The following is a 21,523-nucleotide window of genomic DNA, read 5'->3' on the forward strand; positions in this document are numbered from 1 at the left end:
GATTGACCACTGTGCATCCAATTAGTGTACACCTTATTCTTTGTCACCAATCTGTCACTCCTGTTAGGATGAGATACTGAGTTAGTCAACTTCAGTTTATTGTGAGATATTATGCTTAAAGAAATAAGGATGGAGAACACACTGAGCTGACATCAAATAACTGAATTTGATCTTTTATTATGACTCAAACATTCAGGTGAATGAATAATATGATTTACACTGGTAATACATTGAAATATTTGACTAACAATTTTTTTTCTTCATAACATTCAGATAAAATATATTTAAAATAATTTGAAATTACATAATATGAAAAGAAATGTATCAAAAAACTATTACATATATGAACTTTTTGAGCAAAAGCTTGGGTGCCCTAGGTAAGCAAAATTTATGTAAAAACAAAGTAAAGGAAATCATTCTAAAACAAAAACAGGCTTCTAAAGGCTTATGTGTAAATGCTGAGAATTAGTTTTGTAGACATAAATTTCTTTACAAATCTAAAATTGTAATTATTTTGTTGGCCAGGGCCGGATTCTAACCACATTTAACAAATGTGTTGATTAAATTTGTATTATTATTATTATTATTATTATTATTATTATTATTATTATTATTCTTCGTGTTAGCCTACCCACAATAATGCCATATTCCATTTTGTGCGACTATAGCAAAGCAGTCGGATCTTTAGCTTAGGATGCAAATTATATGCCTAGACATGAATATGTATATATATATATATATATATATATATGTATAACATAAATTTGGAAAAAAAGTATAACAAGTCATTAAGTGAATTTGGGCCAAGTCAAAGTAACGCACAAAACGTGTTCTGACATTTGTGCAAATTAGGGTTAGGGTTGTGCAAATAAACAGTATTTATTTACCAACAAACAAATCTGTCATTTGAATATTTAGAAAATACGGATAAATATAAATATTTATAATATAAAAGTGTCCAATGTTGAACTGTACATCTAAATACGGAGCAGTCTGGCATGAAACATTTTTTATAACAGATATATTCCAGGGCAGGCTTTTGAGTAGACATGAAAAGCTCAACCCAAGATTTGCTGTTTTAAAACAGTACAGATTTTAAAAAACACCCCCCACCCCCCCAGTCTCATATGAAGGAAAGCATATAAAAGCACATAGTGATAGCATAGAGACAAAGTTATGTTTAATAACTTTCACTGCATACAGGTGTTGTAACATAACCAAGTAGGTGAGATAAAGAGGATATCGCCAAGTTCTGCAGTCTGCTGACACAAGCGCTCATGAGTAAATAAACATTGAAGAAATTAATGAAGACAGATGTAGCCAGCAGAAGCATGCTGGGTTTTATTTAGGGCATTACCATACAGGACACAAAGGCAAAGTATGAGTCTGGTAAGCTCTTTATTCATTTCAGAACTTCCACTCTTGCAACATTTCATAAAGAGGTGGGACAGAAGACTGAATGGTTTGTTAAAAATGTCTGCAGAGCTGGGTCGGGATTAGGGGCCTGCAGAAATGGACAATGGTAAATGAGCAGGCAGCTTTTAGCTGTAAGAGTACTGTATCAGTTCTTAGGGATGTTTGAACGCAAATCTCTTCAAAATAAACCAACTCAAAACTCTTAGGGGCCGTTCAAACAAAATGCATTTTTGCGTCCGCCTGCACTGCTTTCCATTATTTTTCTAATATAAATATGCACTAGACGGACATTAGGGTCCCGCTCAAAAGTGCAGCTTTTTTTTTTTTTGGATCAGGTCATGTTAAAATTAATGGCAACTTTTAAAAGCTTGTCTTAAGACACCTGTGTTCTGTTATATTTGTTGCACTGTGTCTAGTTATTAGAACATATTCAGTCTAAAAGGCCCCTTAAACTCATCAGTGATGGACAGGCCAAATTTCTTTTGTCCAATTGTAGACAACAGAACAGTGCGAGACTGAGTCTAATTTTTTACGTGAACAGCAAACCTATATACATATATGCTATACAAATAATAAGCGTAATTGTTTATTTCTTAATTCATAGTAATTTGTCATTATTCATAGAAAAAATAAAAAGCAACTTAAGCATGAGTGAATGTTGCATTTTTGTGTGAACTTTAAAGTGTTTAAAGTATCCTTGCAATCTCTTGTCCATTGTATTGCTGTGACAAGGAGGAGGGTGGGGCCGGACTGTGACTACGCATGCCCAGCCCCCAATCAGGCTAATCAGACAAGGAGAGGGATAAGTGCAACGAGATGCGGCAGTTCGTGAGAGAGAGTGCTATAGGCAGCTGCGTAGACACGGCCCATACCCGCCCTCCTCCTCATCACAATTGCATTTGTCCAAAACTTTACCAGTACTTTCTGAGCAGATGTTTTCATAACAGCACATGCCACCTCAGACGCACTTGCTCTGTAGCACTACATTTTGTTATGTCATAATATGCCCCTTGGGGGTCTCTCATGTTATGGCCAGAAGGTCTGTGTCCAAAAGTGCCATTGCCCAAACTAAGCAGATGTCAAGAACTTTGGAAACCATGTTGCACACAATTCCACCCACCAGTCTCCTCTCATCACTTGTAACTGCCCCTCTGGCCACATGGCATCTCATTAGTAAAATACAACCTTGATGAGGTATGAATACTAATGACAGACTCAACAGCGACCTGGATGTTTCACATCTGTATTCAGCAAAAAAGAACAAAAAAATCCAGCTCTCAGCCAATCAACATGTTATTCTCATGTTATTCCTGCCTTAGGATAAATAGCTTATTTTGTACTCCTAATTTGTAGTTGCTTTTAATCATATCTTGCTTTGTTGCTTTTTAAATAAATATAAATGTGAAATCAATGTACTTAGGGAATGTGACCCCATTAGTATCCGTAGCTATACTGTACGTAAAGTACACAGAGAGCACAGAGAGGGAGAGCACACACACAAATCAGTAAATGAGTGAAATATGCCAATGCTACACTAAAACCGATGGTGTTAGTTACTTGTGGGTAATGTTTTACACACTTATGCTTTGATGATACTGTAATTCAATTATGTAATAGAAAGACTTAAAATTACTTGTATTAGTCCCATCTGGGTTTCATTTATAAACAAATGTGCCAATAAGTTCTTTCTCAAACAATGTTTTTCACATTTCAATTTCATAGCAACATTCTATTAAATTGAATTGTGCAATTTTGATCCAAATAAAATGAGTATTTCTAAAAAAAAAAATAATAATAATAAAATACTGATGGAATGTTGTAATGAAATGGAAATGAGTAAATCTTAAAATTATATTTTTGAGTGGAGCTGTCAAAATGTTAATATGTGTCAGTGTCTATCCAAATATACTATATATATATATATATATATATATATATATATATATATATATATATATATATATATATAATATATATACACACAGGGTTGGGAGGGCTACTTTTGAAATGTATTCCACTACAGATTACAGAATACATGCTGTAAAATGTAATTTGTAATGTATTCTGTTAGATTACTCAAGGTCAGTAACGTATTCTAAATACGTTGGATTGCTTCTTCGGCACTGGTAGATTTTTTTCACTTGTTTTGACTATAAAAACTCTGTCAGTACATTAAGACAAAATACACATGTTAAAAATACATTCTCTGAAAAACCTAAATATCTTAAGGAGTGTTGTTTCTAAAACAAGATGAATCAAATTGATCTTGTTTTAAGGATTTGTAGATGTTTTTACTGTAAAACAATACAAAAATTATTATCAAGAATATGACTTTTGCCCTAATATCAAAGGTCTTACTAGAAAAAAGAAAAAAAAAAAATGATCCAACGTGAATTTTCTTGATAAAAAAAATATGATTGTGCCTGGTAACATGTAACACATCATAAGAAAGTGTTTCACCACTGTTCAAATGCACTTTGGATCACATCATTTATATGTATAAATGTTTTCCATCTGAAAGGACTAAATATTAAATGAAACAAATGACAATAAAATGCAAAGTAATCTCTTCAGTAATCAAAATACTTTTTGAATGTAACACTATTGTAATTACCAGTGATTTAAATTGTAACTGTAGTGGAATACAGTTACTTATATTTTGTATTTTAAATACGTAATCCCATTAACCCCTCCATAGGTTGCATATATATTGCCATGGGCACTAAATCTCTTATACTCTCATCCTCCACAATATTAATCAGATGGCAGACTGTGGCTATCCTCTTTCATACAGCAATTGCAAAGCTGTGTTCATGATTCGCGTCAGGGCGTCAATGCCAGCATCAAGTGCTGCTTTGAACCCCACATGAAAAGCGATTTAGACAACATTTTTCTGATAGTGAAGACTTGACGTGCTTCTGTGTTAATTAAATTGCTCACAACAGATGCTGTATAGTACATGATTTCTGTCACAAGTCCCATCTGGGCTTGTTTTGTACAAAAAATAGTGTTTAGAGATTATTTGTCCATAAATTAATCATTGACATGGGCTGAGTTCAGAATGGCATACTACCATACTACACTTACTATTTCTGCCATAGACAGATATGGCATAAGTAGTAAGCATAGTATGGGTAGTATGCCATTTCAAACTCAGCGACAATGTCTCTGTTGTGTGTATGTTGTTGTGTGTGTCAGTGTAATGACTCAAGGAGGACACATTGACACATCACAAAGGTTCCGCCCTGGTCCGGCCAATGTTTTTATATTAACGTACATGTACACTTAATGTAGATAGACCTGCAAATACTAAAGAGATCATCCTGACTTAATAATTATGTCTTGCAAATGAGAAACAAAGGTGTTTATGTCAACTGACCCATCAAATCATGAGTCAATCAAATATTTATGAAAAACAGCTGTTAGTACAACCAATACCACTAATCATCCAGTGCTCAGATACAAATGAAGATCAGTTGGGTGTAACATTTTTTTTTTTTTTTTTTTTTGTATATAGTAACAATATACCAAATAATACACTAATGTGGATATGTCTGTTTGATGGATCCAAAAGTCCCATATTTTGTTTGTTTAATTTTGGTCTGTTTATGCATCATCACCTTCATGATGACATTCAAACTGTTTGTATGTCAGCAAATTTGTGGGTTTACAGTTACAAAATCAATTAAACAACTTAGCAAGGTCTCTCAGTATTAGCAGTACAGCATGATATCTGTACTGCAATAAAAAGCAATGTGGTTTGATCTAAGATAACGCTGAACTTCAAATAGATACCAGAGGTTGTCTGATGTTTTTGAACATTATGTAGCGAGAGTAATTTTCTCGATATGATCTTTTGGTCCTCTCATCAGGGACTTTGCTCTAGTTTCACTCTCTCTCTCATGCAAACACACACATGCAGGATCACTCATGAACACGCCACCTCCATCTGCCATTCTACCCAGTAAAATGGTTACTTAGCAACTGGCATTTTTCCTCTAAAGTCTTTCCGTTCTCATGCAGTATGACAAAATGGAATAAATGTGTTTATTCTGCTCTAGAGCAAAGAACTGAATTGTTTTGAATCAATAGAAGACACCTGAACACCTTCCATGGGCTTTGCTGTATAGACGTACAAATGATCCGCAAGATTTGTCTGGCTGGTTTACAAATGTCCCAGTGGGAATGAGAGTATCTATTCTTATCCCAGTGGAAAGTTAAAGACCATTAAATAGATCTGTGCAGTACTGTGCCTAGACAAATTCTAAAGTATTTGCAAAAAAAAAGCTCTTCATAGTCACTATGTTCCTGTATTTTTTAGGGTGATCTCAATTGTTTTCTTATTTGTATGTTATGTTCACACATGCATTTTGTAAATTCGGATAGACACTATGGCTCTGGGATGGAAGAAAGTATTTTAACATCACCTTTAATAGTGTTTTTATCCAATGTAGTGTAGGTGTTGAATCAAGCCATGCTGTGTCAAAAGACTCATTATTAGTGTCATAACACCTCAAATATAGTAAAGTCTATCAGTGTCTATTTTATTCATGCATAATCAAGGGCTTTGCCAAAAGCCCCAGTGATATTCATGCATAATCAAGAATTTGCTAAAAGCTCCAGTAAACCCTAATGGTGACAAGTGCTAAACCATAATAAGGGAATGACAGTCAAGTGTTGTTAGAGTAAATATGTGTGGATGTGTTTTTTTTTTTGTGCGTGTGTGTGTGTGTGTGTGTGTGCTAATGTGAGAAAGAGAGCACACTAAAAGTCCTGCATTGCAGTTCACTTTCACTGGCACCTTTCATGCCTGTTATATAAAAGCCCTGCGAGTTCAACACCGACATTTACAAGGAATTTGTCCAAAGTGATGTAGTGACCATTTGGCAGGGCTGTTGCTCAGTTGTGCTCAAGGAAATGTAAATGCTGTGGCACCTGGTTGTTTTATGCTTTTGATGGTTGTGGGGTTGACCCGTGATCGTGCCTGCCCACTTATTGGACCTTGACTCGTAGAGGTTATGGAGCGAGGGCAAGCTACATCTACTGTAATGACTTTCATTGCAGAACAGATGATGCATTCAAGTCTAGCTTGTTCTTGTGTGCTAATTGACCCATTATGGAGTAGGCCTAGCTGAAGATGACTGAATCCTTGCCATACTGAATGTTTCGGTTACGTATGTAACCTCGGTTCCCTGAGATGAAGGGAACAAGACATTGCGTCAAGCTGACGCATATGGGAAATTCCTTTTCCGACGACCTAGTTGAAACCCTTATAAAATAACGGCAAGTCTAAGATTAGCCATGGTGTTTAAGCCCCTCCTTTAAAGTCATGAGGCTGTCTGGTATATAAGCAGGCGCAAAAACACAATTTCTCAGAATTTTCTGACTGAGGGACAAAGAGCACATCACTCGCACCTCAAGAGTCTGTAGTGCGGCCAGCTTACGCAATGTCTCATTCCCTTCATCTCAGGGTACCGAGGTTACATATGCAACCGCGATGTTCCCTTACGATTACAGTTCACTCGACATTGCGTTAAGCTGACGCATATGGGGAATAGAGTCCCATCACGCAGCACTACTTGACATAACCCTCCCAGAAAGGGATACTGAAACATAATACTCAAAAGAACATGACACCACAGTCCTGCGGGACAGTGACTGACATGAGTATGCCGCAAGTGAATAACCCTCATGGTGAGCCAGGAGGGGAGCACATAGAATGGATATATGAACTATAGTCATATAGGGTTTGTGAAGGAAGTTTTATTTACAGTGAAAGTGCTTGTAACTTTATAGGAAATTACAATGGTCTGAATGCAGGCGGTTGTGTAAAATGACGGGGGAGCCCGTACTTAAAAAGAGACACAAGATTATATTTGGCCAACGAAATAGCAAGCGCTCTAGACAGAGAGGACTTGCGAAGAGAGAGATGTTACATCTAGGATGTGAAACCTTGCGAATGTGTTTTTAGAAGACCAACCTGCTGCAAAACATATGTCTTGTAAGGACACACGGTTCGTCCATGCCCATGAAGAGACCATGCCTCTAGTTGAGTGTGCTTTAACACTAATTGGGCAATTCGCACCCTGCGACTCATAAGCCAGGGCGATCGCATAAACAATCCAGTGAGAAAGTCTTAGCTTGAACACAAACATTCCTTTGTGCATCCATGGTCAGACAGTCAGATATAAATAAAAAAAAAAAAACTCTGTCGTATTTTACCCATGCTACAGTATATAGATCACCCATATTCTGATTTCCTTGGTGAATTTGCTCATTTTTATCAGATCTTGTAAACTCAGCAAAAAAGAAACAACCTCTCACTTTCAACTGCATTTATTTTCAGCAAACTTAACATGTGTAAATATTTGTATGAACATAAAAAGATTCAACAACTAAGCCATAAACTGAACAAGTTTCACAGCCATGTGACTAACAGAAATGGAATAATGTGTGACAACAAAGGGGGGCCAAAATCAAAAGTAACAGTCAGTATCTGGTGTGGCCACCAACTGCATTAAGTACTGCAGTGCATCTCCTCCTCATGAACTGCACCAGATTTGCCAGTTCTTGCTGTTAGATGTTACCCCAATCTTCCACCAAGGCACTTGCAAGTTTCCGGACATTTCTGGGGGGAATGGCCCTAGCCCTCACCCTCCAATCCAACAGGTCCCAGACGTGCTTAATGGGATTGAGATCCGGGCTCTTTGCTGGCCATGGCAGAACACTGACATTCCCGTCTTGCAGGAAATCATGCACAGAACGAGCAGTATGGCTGGTGGCATTGTCATGCTGGAGGGTCATGTCAGAATGAGCCTGCAGTAAGGGTACCACATAAGGGAACGCACAGTGTTGAGATTGCCTACAATGACAACAAGCTCAGTCTGATGATGCTGTGACACACCGCCCCAGAAAATGACAGACCCTCCACCTACAAATCGATCCCGCTCCAGAGTACAGGCCTCGGTGTAACGCTCATTCCTCAGATGATAAACGCGAGTCCGACCATCACCCCTGGTGAGACAAAACTGCGACTCGTCAGTGAAGAGCACTTTTTGCCAGTCCTGTATGTTCCAGTGAAGATGGGTTTGTGCTCAAAGGCGATGTTGTTGTCGGTGATGTCTGGTAAGGACCTGCTTTACGACCGGCCTACAAGTCCTCAGTCCAGCCTCTCTCAGCCTATTGCGGACAGTCTGAGCACTGATGGAGAGATTGTGCATTCCTGGTGTAACTCAGGCAGTTGTTGTTGCCATCCTGTACCTGTCCCACTGGTGTGATATTCAGATGTACCGATCCTGTGCAGGTGTTGTTACACATGGTCTGCCACTGCGAGGATGATCAGCTGTCCTTCCTGTCTCCCTGTAGCGCTGTCTTAGGAGTTTCACAGTACAGACATTGCAATTTATTGCCCTGGCCACATCTGCAGTCCTCATAACTCCATACAGCATGCCTAAGGGATGTTCACACAGATGAGCAGGGATCCTGGGCATCTTTCTTTTGGTGTTTTTCAGAGTCAGTAGAAAGGTCTCTTTAGTGTCCTAAGTTTTTATAACCATGACCTTAATTGCCTACCGTCTGTAAGCTGTTAGTGTCTTAACAGGTGGATGTTCATTAATTGTTTATGGTTCATTGAACAAGCATGGAAAACACTGTTTAAACCCTTTACAATAAAGATCTGTAAAGTTATTTGGATTTTTACAAAATTATCTTTAAAATACAGTGTCCTGAAAAAGGGGCGTTTCTTTTTTGCTGAGTTTAGTAACTGTAGATAGAGCTTTAATTGTTGGTGACTTCAACATTCACATAGATAATGAAAATAACACATTGGGATTAGCATTTATTGATATTCTCAACTCTCTTGGAGTCAGGCAAAATGTGACAGGACCAACTCATCGGCATAATCAAACGCTAGATTTAATTCTGTCATATGGGTTTATGTCGATACTATAGAAATTTTACCACAGAGCTATGACATCTAAGATCATTACCTCATCTCTTGTATGCTGCGATCAGCTAATGTTACTCTATCTACACCATGCTATTGTTCAGGTAGAACAGTTCTTTCGACCACTAAAGATAGCTTCACTAATAATCTTCCAGATCTAACTCACACACTCAGTAAGCTGCAAAGCCTAGAAGAACTTGATGAAATAACAGAAAATATAAATACAGTCTTCTCTAGCACTCTTGATAGTGTCGCCCCTCTTCGATTAAAGAAAATTAAAGAAAAAATCCCTGCACCATGGTACAATGATCACACTCATGCTTTCAAGAGAGCAGCTTGGAAAATGGAGCACATTAAAGCTGCCAGGTCAGCATATTTTAGCAAACTCATCGGAAATAACCACAACAATCCTAGGTGTTTATTCAGTACTGTGGCTAAATTTGTTAGGAATAAAGCCTCAACTGAACCAGATATTCCATCACAGTACAAGAGTAATGACTTCATGAATAATCAGAAATAAAATTGGAATTATGCAATCATCTGTCACAGTACCTCAGAAAACTGTGTCTCATAATTTTCCTCACATGCAACTTAAATCCTTCACTGTCATAGGTCATGAAGAGCTAACAAAAATTATCAAAACATCAAAAGCCACAACATGTATGTAAGATCCAATACCAACTAAGCTCTTAAAAGATGTATTCCTTGTAATCTCAGAACCTCTTCTTAATATTATTAACTCCTCGCTATCCTTATGACATGTCCCAAGAAACTTTAAAATGGCAGTTATCAAACCGCTTATTAAGAAGCCACAACTTGATCCTGGAGAACTGGTTAATTATAGACCAATTTCAAATCTCCCGTTCATGTCGAAAATATTAGAAAAGGTAGTATCCTCCCAACTATGTTCATTTCTACAGAGAAATAGTATATATGAACAATTTTAGTCAGGATTTAGGCCCCATCACAGTACAGAGACTGCACTGATCAGAGTTACAAATGACTTATCATCTGATCGTGGCTGCTTTTCACTTCAAGTGCTTTTAGATCTTTGTGCTACATTTGACAAGATAGATCACGACATTCTCTTGAACAGGCTAGAGATTTATTTTGGCATTTGTGGACTTGCATTAGCATGGTTTATGTCCTATTTAGCAGATCGCTACCACTTTGTCTATGTAAATGAGGAACTGTCAAACCAAACAAAAGTAAAGTATGGAGTGCCACAGGGATTAGTTTTAGGGCCTCTGCTTTCCTCCTTGTATATGCTTCCCCTGGGAGATATTATCAGGAATCGTGGAATATGTTTCCACTGTTATGCTGATGATACACAACTTTATATTTCTTCAAAACCTGATGAAATTTCACAATTCTCCAAATTAGCAGAGTGTATCAATGAAATAAAAGATCGGATGGAAATTTCCTTCTACTCAGTTCCGACAAAACAGAGGTACTAATTATTGGACCAAAAACCTCTAAATACAAGCTGCTAAAATATAATTTGACTCTGGATGAATGTACTGTTACATCGTCTTCAACAGTGAAGAACTTGGGTGTTATATTTGATACCAATCTGTCCTTTGAAAATCTAATTACCAATGTTTGTAGAACAGCATTCTTCCACCTAAGAAATATTGCTAAATTACGACACATGCTCTCTGTTGCTGATGCCGAAAAACTAATTCATGCATTCATGACCTCAAGACTAGATTACTGTAATGCATTACTGGGAAGATGTTCAGCAAGATCAGTAAATAAACTTCAAAATGCAGCAGCCAGAGTGCTGACTAGAACCAAGAAATATGATCATATTAGCCCCATTTTAACGTCGTAACATTGACTACCTGTTAAATTTCGTATTAATTTTTAAATTGTGTTAACTACGTACAAAGCTTTGAATGGTCTAGCTTCGCAGTACTTAAGTGACCTTCTGCCACGCTATATTCCATCATGTTCATTACGATCGCAAAATTCTGGCCTGTTAATAGTTCCTATAATATCAAAATCCACAAAAGGAGATAGATCATTTTCATATTTGGCTCCTAAACTATGGAATAGTCTCCCAAACACTAAAATGAGATGCAGACACACTCACTCAGTTTAAGTCTAGACTAAAGACTCATCTATTTAGCCAGGCATACACCTAATTTATGCTTCAACTCACAATTAGGCTGCTTTAATTAGGTCTGCCGGAACCAGAAACCAGAAACATTGATCATGATCTATAACTCTGCAATAAATTGCATGACATCTATGCTAATATTATTCTATTTGTTTCCCTGTCTCAACCTCAGGCCTCCTATCCTGAGGTCACTAGAACCGGCTGGATCCAGCTCCATTCCTGCTTCATGTTGGACTCCACTGCTACGTGTCTCTGTGTGATGATGATTAATAGCAGCTGGTTCCGGCCAAACATCACTTCAGTCTATTACGATGGACTTCAGAGTATGAACTGATGCCAACTCCAACCATATGCCATTGCCTGAACTTTGGTTCCCTATCTGTCACTCACTTGACATTGTGTCGATGTGGTGACACTAGGGATCGCCCTTGGGAGCCCCAAACACCTCTGATCTTTGAGAAAAGGCCAATGGGATTTGGCGAGTGGAATTTGCATGCCACTCCCCCGGACATACGGGTATAAAAGGAGCTGGCTCGCAACCCCTCATTCAGATTCTAAAAAACTGTTGGAGTTTATGGTGCATTACAGCGGCTTCCCCCCCTTGTGCACTGGTGGAGTGCAGAGAATGCCACTGGGTGCTTCGACAGTCTAAAAGAGTATATATTCTTGCAATAAAAGAGTGTATTTTCCCTACTAAAAGAGTGGCACTGACGGAGAGTGTCTTTTTAAAGATGCCTCTCCATCTGTGTTTATTTCCTGGTTGTGGTCCTTACCACGCCGCTTCCGATGGCCATGATCGCTGTCTTACGTGCTTGGCGTTGCCCACGCAGAGACAGCATTCGTGGACGGGTCATGTTCTCACTGCGAGATGGAAGTCGCAGAGGCAGCCCTTGCCCTGCTAAGGGAAGTGGGCGTCCGCATCCTCAACTGTCTCGATGACTGGCTGGCTCTAGCTCACTCTAGAGACTTGTTGTGTGCGCACAGGGACCTGGTGCTCAGGCACCTCAGCCAGTTGGGGCTTCGGGTCAACTGGGGAAAGAGCAGCACTCCCCGGTACAGAGTATCTCTTTTCTCGGGTTGGAATTGGAGACACACGAGCGAGCGCACACAGTCAGTGCTGAACTGCCTGAAATTAATCAGGCGGAGCATGGTGGTCCCACTGAAGCATTTTCAGAGGCTCCTGGGGCATATGAGTCCCCGATGGCGGTCATGCCACTCGGGTCGATGCATATGAGACCGCTTCAGCACTGGCATCAGACTCAAGTCGTGAGATGGGCATGGCGCTGCGGCACACATCGCATGGTCATCACGCTGATCTGCCGCTTCCTGTTCAGCCCTTGGACGGGCCTTGCATTCCTGCAGGCAGGAGTCCCCTTAGTGCAAGTACCCCAGGTGCGTCGTGGTGACGACAGTGTTGCTCGCCCTCTGGAGGCTTTGGCCATTGATCCAGGGCAAGCATGTGTTGGTCCGGATGGACAACATGGTGACAGTAGCGTACAGTAACCGCCAAGGCGGCTTGCGCTCACATCGCATGTCGCAACTCGCCTGCCGCCGCCTCCTCTGGAGTCAGCAGCGACTCAAGTCATTGCGAGCCACTCACATCCCGCACGACCATGGCAGACGCGCTGTTGCAACAGGTCACGCTCAGGGGAGAGTGGAGACTCCACCCCCAGGTGGTCCAGCTGGTTTGGAGTCGATTCGGTCAAGCACAGGTAAGCCTGTTCACTTCCCGGGAATCCTCCCATTGCCCGCTCTGGTACACCCTGACCGAGGCTTTCCTTGGCACAGATGCACTGGTACACAGGGACCGCGCTAGTATGCGTTCCTCCCAGTGAGCCTACCAGACTCTGTGCAAGGTCAGGGAGGACGAGGAGCAGGTCATCCTAGTGGCACCCTACTGGCCCACCCAGACTTGGGTCTCGGACCTCACACTCCTCGTGACAGCCCCTCCCTGGCGAATTCCCCTGAGGAAGTTTCTCCTCTCTCAGGGATGGGGCACCATCTGGCACCCACGACCATACCTATGGAATGTTCATGTCTGGCACTTGGACGGGACGCGGAAGACCTAAGTGGCTGACCCCCACCTTGAGGGTGTACGTGGCCGCTATGGCGGCGTACCACAATGCAGTTGATGGTAAGTATTGAGGTGCAGTCTGAATCCTCCCAGACTGCACCTCATTCCCTCAGGGGATCTCTCCGTGGTCCTGCAGGGAGCCCCATTTGAGCCCTGGAGTCAGTTGAGCTAAAGGCAGTATCTTGAAGACTGCCCTCCTGACTGAGCTCACGTCCATCAAGAGGGTAGGGGACCTGCAGGCGTTCTCTGTCAGCAAAACGTGCCTGGAGTTCGGTCCAGAATACTCTCGTGTGGTCCTGAGGCCCTGACCGAGCTATATGCCCAAGGTTCCCACGACCCCGTTTAGGGATCAGGTGGTGAACCTGCAAGCAAAGCTGCCCCAGGAGGAGGCAGACTCAGCCTTTTCATTGCTATGTCCGGTGCGTGCTTTGCACATCTACTTGGATCGCACGCAGAGCTTTAGAGGCTCTGAGCAGCTCTTTGTCTGCTTTGGAGGACAGTGGAATGGGAGCGCTGCCTCCAAACAGAGGATCACCCACTGGGTCATTGACGCCATCGCTTTGGCATACCACACCCAGGACGTGCCGCCCCCCTTGGGGCTTCAGGCACACTCCACCAGGAGTGTGGTGGCCTCCTGGGCCCCGACCAGTGGTGCCTCTTTGGCAGACATCGGTAGAGCAGCGGGCTGGGCAACACCCAATACCTTTGCGAGGTTCCTCAATCTCCAGATTGAGCCGGTTCATTCCGTGTGTTGTCAGGTACGAACAGGTAAGTTGCCGGGACAACTGGCCGGGTGTATCACTTGCGTATAGCACCTTTCCCCTCCTGGAGGGGGAGACGTGCGCTTGTTACCCCCCAGCCATGTTCACGAGGTCGTGGACATTGGATGTCCTTCCTCCTTAGCCCTGTGGCAGGCGAGTTCAGGAGAAACTCGATGCCGGCCCAGTACATGTGCTATTAGGCCCTGTACTGGGGTAGGTGCTCCATATGTGCTGGTTGCTTCTTTGTAACCCTGTGTGATGTATCTTCCACAAGACGGTTTCCCTGTTGGTTAACCCACATCTTCCTTGGGTGGAGTTTCCCTCTGCCACTGGTCGCCGTGTTTGTAGAGCTCCACCCCCTCTGGGCAGGACCTACTATGGGGACTTCTCCACATGCGACACTGCCGACAAGACTCGGTAAGACCATGTGACATATCTCCACACCCTTGCCTCCCCTTTGGGCAGGATGTGGTCTCCGTGGCATCTTACCCTTGGGAATGGACCCCCCGACTTGAAACTGTGGCCATACAATCTCCATCTCGCTGGACGAGTTGAGATTAATTTGTGTTCCACCGAACACTCTAACGGATCCGAAGGAGACTGCCGAGCAATCCGCATCTTGATCCATTTGCCTGCAGAAGTGAAAAGAAAAAGATTTTTCTTCTATATTCAATCAAGTCGACGTCGCTGATTTCTCCGCCAGCCCGCTGAGAATCAGCAGCCGTTCCGCCCACCGACAGAGCGAGGAAACGGCCTCCCGTCATCACCCGAGCCTCGAGGAACTGAGTCGGAGTTAAAGGACAGATGAACACACATTCGTCTGTGTCCTCATACGATTCAAGTAAGAGGTTTACATCTGGGCAGAGATAGAATATTATAGTGTGTTATTCTTGTGTATCAAGGTTATTGCTTGTACAGTTTATGGACCGCCGAGTCCGCTCATTGCTGCTAATAATACTCAAGGTATTACTGTACTGTACTGTTATCATGAATGAGATCTGCTGTGTTGTAGTCTAACCACATTGGACTGTTGTGTATTTCCGCCATTGCGGGCGAGACCGGCACAGTGAGTTTATCCATTAAGAATCAAAGACCACGGGACGGTTTACGAGCCATCCACCGCATCTCTGAGTGATAAACTAACAGCTGTTTTCTCTCCCACGATCGCGAAACCGGCTTTGGTGCTGCCACTTTTTTTACTCTCTCTCGTACTAACCACACACACACGCGACCTCTCACAAACATTCTCGCACACACTTTTGGCTAGTAGATAACTTTGTGATAAAGCTCAGCTTTGTCCCTAAGTTATCGTACAAGCGGAGACACGCTGTAAACGGGCAGACGCCATTAGCTGGCTTCTCTCAGCCTATGTTCACGGCCATATTCTCTGGCCAGAAATCTCACGTGATGTACTCTCCACGAGGGTCACGTCTGCCATTTTGTGCACGTCACACCTTACACACACACATTCACACACACACACACACACACACACACATCTACCTTCCTCTCGTGTGTTATAGGCTTATTTTGGTTACCATATCTAATCATGTCACTGTTTAGTTTGTAGTTGTAAGTCGGAAGTTTATTGACTGCATTGTATTGATTATTAATTGATATTTATATTGATATTTATGCAGTAGCATAAATAAACTTTGTTATATTTCAAAGAGAAGTGTTTTGGTTTGTTTTGCATACACCTGTGTCAAATGCTGACAGGGGATGTCAGTGCTCAGATTCAATCCTTCATTGTTTCTTTTCGAAGGTCGATATTCTTTGGATGTCGATTTTCCTAAGAGAACAATCTAATATTGAGACTGTTATATTATCTGGTTATTAGTCCCTGATTCCAGGGTGGTGCCCCAGCGTTATTAATCCTTATTAATATTCTATTGATTTTTGATAATTGATAATTATCTTTGATGATTGTTGAATTTGAAAGATCAATAAGCTAGTGTTAATTTTAATCAATGTTTCATTGATGTTAATAATTAATGATTATCTTTGATAATTGTTGATTTAAAGGATTAAAAAAGCTAACATTGATTCTCATCAATGTTCTATTGATTTTAATAATTAATAATTATCTTTGATAATTATCATTATTGCTAATAACCAAACCCGCTCCTGAACGTGGCACACTACATTTAATGATGCGCCGTGTGAGGTTTTAATGAGTTAGATTATATTATTTAATTTAAATATTAATTAATAACTAAAGAAATAATTATTAATTATTCCTGACAGTAACACTGATCTAAACAACCAGTAGAACCTACAGTATTCATGATGTTAGCCAGAGGGGAACTGGCTCCCACAGTGAGCTTGGTTTCTACCAAGGTTATTTTTTTCTCCATTAACCAACATCTTATGGAGTTTTGTGTTCCTTGCCACAGTCGCCTTCGGCTTGCTCACTGGTGTTCTAAATACAATTATTATTTAATTACTTATTTTTAAACACAATTCACAATCGTATTTTATCAAATTACACAATGATGACTCTAAAACATTCTAGATATTACAGTTTCATTTTCTGTTAATGCATGATTTTCTGTAAAGCTTCTTTGAAACGATGTGTGTTGTGAAAGGCGCTATACAAATAAAAATTACTTGACTTGACTTTTGAAAGACCCCAACCAAACTCCAGACATGAATTGTCGATTGACAGTGCTTGCAAATCACGACCCTTTTTACTGAGGACAGAGCCAGCAGTAATGCTGTCTTAAGAGAAAGCACACACAATTCAACAGAGTCCAGAGGCTAGAAGGGGGGCCCTGCTAGCGCTTTTAGGACCAAAGTTATGTCCCAAGTCGGGACTGAAGCTGGGCAAGTGGGATTTAGCCGCTTCACTCCTCTAAGGAGCTTTATGATTAAATCATGTTTGCCTATAGAGGTGCCGGCTTCAGATGTGTGATACGCAGAGATAGTCACTACATAAACTTTGAGTGTTGAAGGAGTGAGCCCTGTGTCCATTCACTCTTAAAGAAATATAAGAATTTGAGGAATGGGGCAGTTCACTGGGTCTTTGCTACGTGAAAAGCACCAGTTAGTGAACACATTCCATTTCAGTCTCGTAAACGGTGCTCTAGCCTGTAAAATGGTGTTCATAATGAGTCAGTTCTGGCACGTTTAGCGCACTCCGTTCAGGGGCCACACATGCAGGTTCCACAACTTGGGCTTGGGCTTGGGATTCCAGATTGTGCCCTGCACTTGAGAGAGGAGATCCCTCCTCAGCAGTATTTCCCATGGAGGTCCATCCAGAATCTCTATCATTTCTGGAAACCAGGACTGATTTGGCCACTTTGGCACAACCAAAACAATTGTTTCCTTGTCCTCTCAGACTTTGCATATGATAGAGTGAAGGAGGCACACCAGGGGAAACACATATTTGCATTTTGCAGGAAAATTGTGGGCCATTGCATCCACTCCTATCGGAGCTTGGGACTTGGAGTACCAGAGGGGACAGTAGGGGACAGATCGATATCTGCTTTACCAAATATTTCCCAAATCCTTAGGACAGTCTGAGGAAGAAGTCTCCATTCACCCGGCATTGCTCCTTGGCGTGACAACAGGTCCGCACTGTAATTCAGACAGCCTGGGACATATGTCGCCTGCAATGAGAGAAGATGGCGCTCACTCCACAGGAAGAGGCGACACATCAGTCTCATCATTAGAAGGGAATGTATTCTGCCTTGGCGGTTTATGTATGCCACAACTGTTGTGTTGTCAGAGCAAATCAGAACATGATAATTCGCTATTTCGGATTGAAAAGCATTTAAGGCTAGGAAAACAGCTGACAGCTCCAGGCGGTTGATGTGCCACGCCCTCCTTGCACCTGTCCAGGTGCCAAAGGCCGGGCGTCCATCGCACAATGCACCTCAACCTGCGTTGAAGTGTCCATGGTCACCACTTTCCACCTGGAAACCTGTCCCAGCATGACACCTTGCTGGTAGAAAGCAGGAGCTGTCCAAGGTGCTATAGCAGCTAGACAGCGGCGACATATAGCGATGTACATGCGTCCTTGGTGCCAGGCATGCCATGGCACTTGGTGCTTGAGCCAGTACTGAAGAGGTCTCATGTGTAAAAGACCTAATGGAATGATGACGGATGCCACCACCATAAGCCCCAATGCTTTTTGAAACAGCTTCAGTGGAAATGTTCTCCCCAGTATGAACAGAGACAGACATTGGAGATTGGCTTGAACGCACTCGCTCGCTCGAACCCGAATCTCAAAAACGTCCTGTGATGTGGTACAATTTGTACATGAAAGAACACGTCTTTCAGATCTATCGATGCAAACCAATTGCGTGGGTGGACTTGCGATAAGATCCATTTTTGAGTAATAATTTTGAATGGGCGCTTTGCAAGTGCACGATTCAAATGTTTCAGATCTAAAATTGGCCAAAGCCTGCCATATTTCTTTGGGACAAGAAAACAGCGGCTTTAAAACCCTTTGCAGGCTCGACAATCTGAAACAACCTCTATCACGTTCTTTGCGAGAAGATTGTGTATTTCGGCTCGTAACACCAGCACATCTTCGGACGGAACCGTGGAAGACAGCACCGTTGAAACGGGGCAGTCGACCTGCAAATTGGATTGTATAACCAAGTTTGATCGTTTTTAGCACCCAGTCGGAAATTCCCGTAAGAGCTCGCCACATTCACGTAACAGGACAGAGAGCGATTTGGTTTGTTCCTTGTATGATATAATGTGCCACTCACCATTGTGAAGTGGTTGTGCATAATGTGTGGGCTTTGAAGTGGAAAAGAGCTCTTTATTGAGAAAGAGAGAGTGTCTCGCACATGTGCAATGAGCGCTGTACTATTTTTTACATTCTTTATTTGAACGTGAGACACAGAAGCAACATTTTCAACAACATTTTGAACAAATATATTGTGTATTTCTATTCATATATACACAGGATTTGAATTGTGGTGGCTGCCTACGTTTGCCTACACAGCTTTACTGCTGGCTCGGTGGTGGCTTTTGGCAGTGCTGAGGCAGCAGCCAGGGTTTTTTTAGCTGGGAGCTGGCCCGAGACAGAGCGGGAGCGAGCCAGTTGGGACTAATAAAAGTAATTTGCACTTCTTTATATCGAAATGTAATTCTTAACAAAGCTCAACAAGTATGAAATTTAAGTGAACAATGTAATAATATTACCATTAAAATGTGAAATTATGAATGCAGTAACGTGAAATATGATGTTGTTAAACATTTTTTTATAAAATCAACCATTAATCCCATTAAGTGTTCAATTAACCTTTGTAAATATTTGTGTCTCTTAAGTTGTTCATATGTAGCTAATCTAAAATCAGCTGCTTTAGATTTTTGAAGCTGCCCATACATTGAAATTGTTCAAGTAAGTCGCTGCGTCAGAATATCCATACTTCCCAACTATATAGTTTGCCAAAAAAAAGTTTGCCAGTAGAAAAATTCTCTATCGCATTCCATCACAATTCACAGATCTGAAATGTAGGTGGCGCTCTAATGCATTTTATTTCTCAAAGATGTGCTCGTCAATAGACATTCAGTCTAATTTTCAGTTCATGCACAACCCCCACTGTTTCATCGAATATCTTGGCCTCTGTGTGGACTAGAAGCCCAATCTAAGTGTCATGAGAAAGCTGAGATCCTCCCCTTGTATAATATATAGTATAATATATAACATTTATCATCAATAGTCAAACACATATTTTTATGTTGATTTGTTTAGCATGCTTTTCCTGCTGTATGGCATATTTTGTTCTGGACATCTAAGATATAACATTAGATTATTCAGCCAAGCAAGTTCATATACAAGTAAAAAATGGCTAATGATTTAGAAAACTGTCTAAGGTAAATGCAGATATAAAGTATTTAGCTACGTGGGACTTACAGCAGCAGTGATTGGGGCATAAAAGAGACATTTGTATTTGATGACTTCAGACTTGATGACTTGTATATGATGAATCATATTTAAATTGTGATTCTTTTGAAAATCTTTCAGGAGACTGAGAACTTTAAATTGGTAGATATGATATATGACTCAATTTACAGTGCATCCGGAAAGTATTCACAGCGCTTCACTTTTTCCACATTTTGTTATGTTACAGCCTTATTCCAAAATGGATTAAATTCATTATTTTCCTCAATTCTACAAACAATACCCCATAATGACAACATGAAAGAAGTTTGTTTGAAATCTTTGCAAATTTATTAAAAATAAAAAACGAAAAAAATCACATGTACATAAGTATTCACAGCCTTTGCTCAATACTTTGTTGAAGCACATTTGGCACCAATTACAGCCTCAAGTCTTTTTGAGTACGATGCTACAAGCTTGTCACACCTATTTTTGGGCAGTTTCTCCCATTCTTCTTTGCAGGACCTCTCAAGCTCCATCAGGTTGGATGGGGATTGTCGGTGCACAGCCATTTTCAGATCTCTCCTGAGATGTTCAATCGGGTTCAAGTCTGGGCTCTGGCTGGGCCACTCAAGGACATTCACAGAGTTGTCCTGTAGCCACTCCTTTGTTATCTTGGCTGTGTGCTTAGGGTCGTTGTCCTGTTGGAAGATGAACCTTCACCCCAGTCTGAGGTCCAGAGCGCTCTGGAGCAGGTTTTCATCAAGGATGTCTCTGTACATTGCTGCATTCATCTTTCCCTCGATCCTAACTAGTCTCCCTGTTCCTGCCGCTGAAAAACATCCCCACAGCATGATGCTGCCACCACCATGCTTCACTGTAGGGATGGTATTGGCCAGGTGATGAGCGGTGCCTGGTTTCCTCCAGACATGACGCTTGCCATTCAGGCCAAAGTGTTCAATCTTGGTTTCTCATGGTCTGAGAGTCCTTCAGGTGCTTTTTGGCAAACTCCAGGCGGGCTGTCATGTGCCTTTTACTGAGGAGTGGCTTCCGTCTGGCCACTCTACCATACAGGCCTGATTGGTGGAGTGCTGCAGAGATGGTCGTTCTTCTGGAAGGTTCTCCTCTCTCCACAGAGAAATGCTGGAGCTCTGTCAGAGTGACCATTGGGTTCTTGGTCACCTCCCTGACTAAGGCCCTTCTCTCCCGATCGCTCAGTTTGGCCAGGTGGCCAGCTCTAGGAAGAGTCCTGGTGGTTCCAACTTCTTCCATTTACGGATAATGGAGGCCACTGTGCTCATTGGGACCTTCAATGCTGCAGAAATTTTTCTGTACCCTTCCCCAGATCTGTGCCTCGATACAG

Source organism: Myxocyprinus asiaticus, chromosome 22 (assembly GCF_019703515.2).
Source record: "Myxocyprinus asiaticus isolate MX2 ecotype Aquarium Trade chromosome 22, UBuf_Myxa_2, whole genome shotgun sequence".
In the NCBI taxonomy this organism is placed as follows: Eukaryota; Metazoa; Chordata; class Actinopteri; order Cypriniformes; family Catostomidae; genus Myxocyprinus; species Myxocyprinus asiaticus.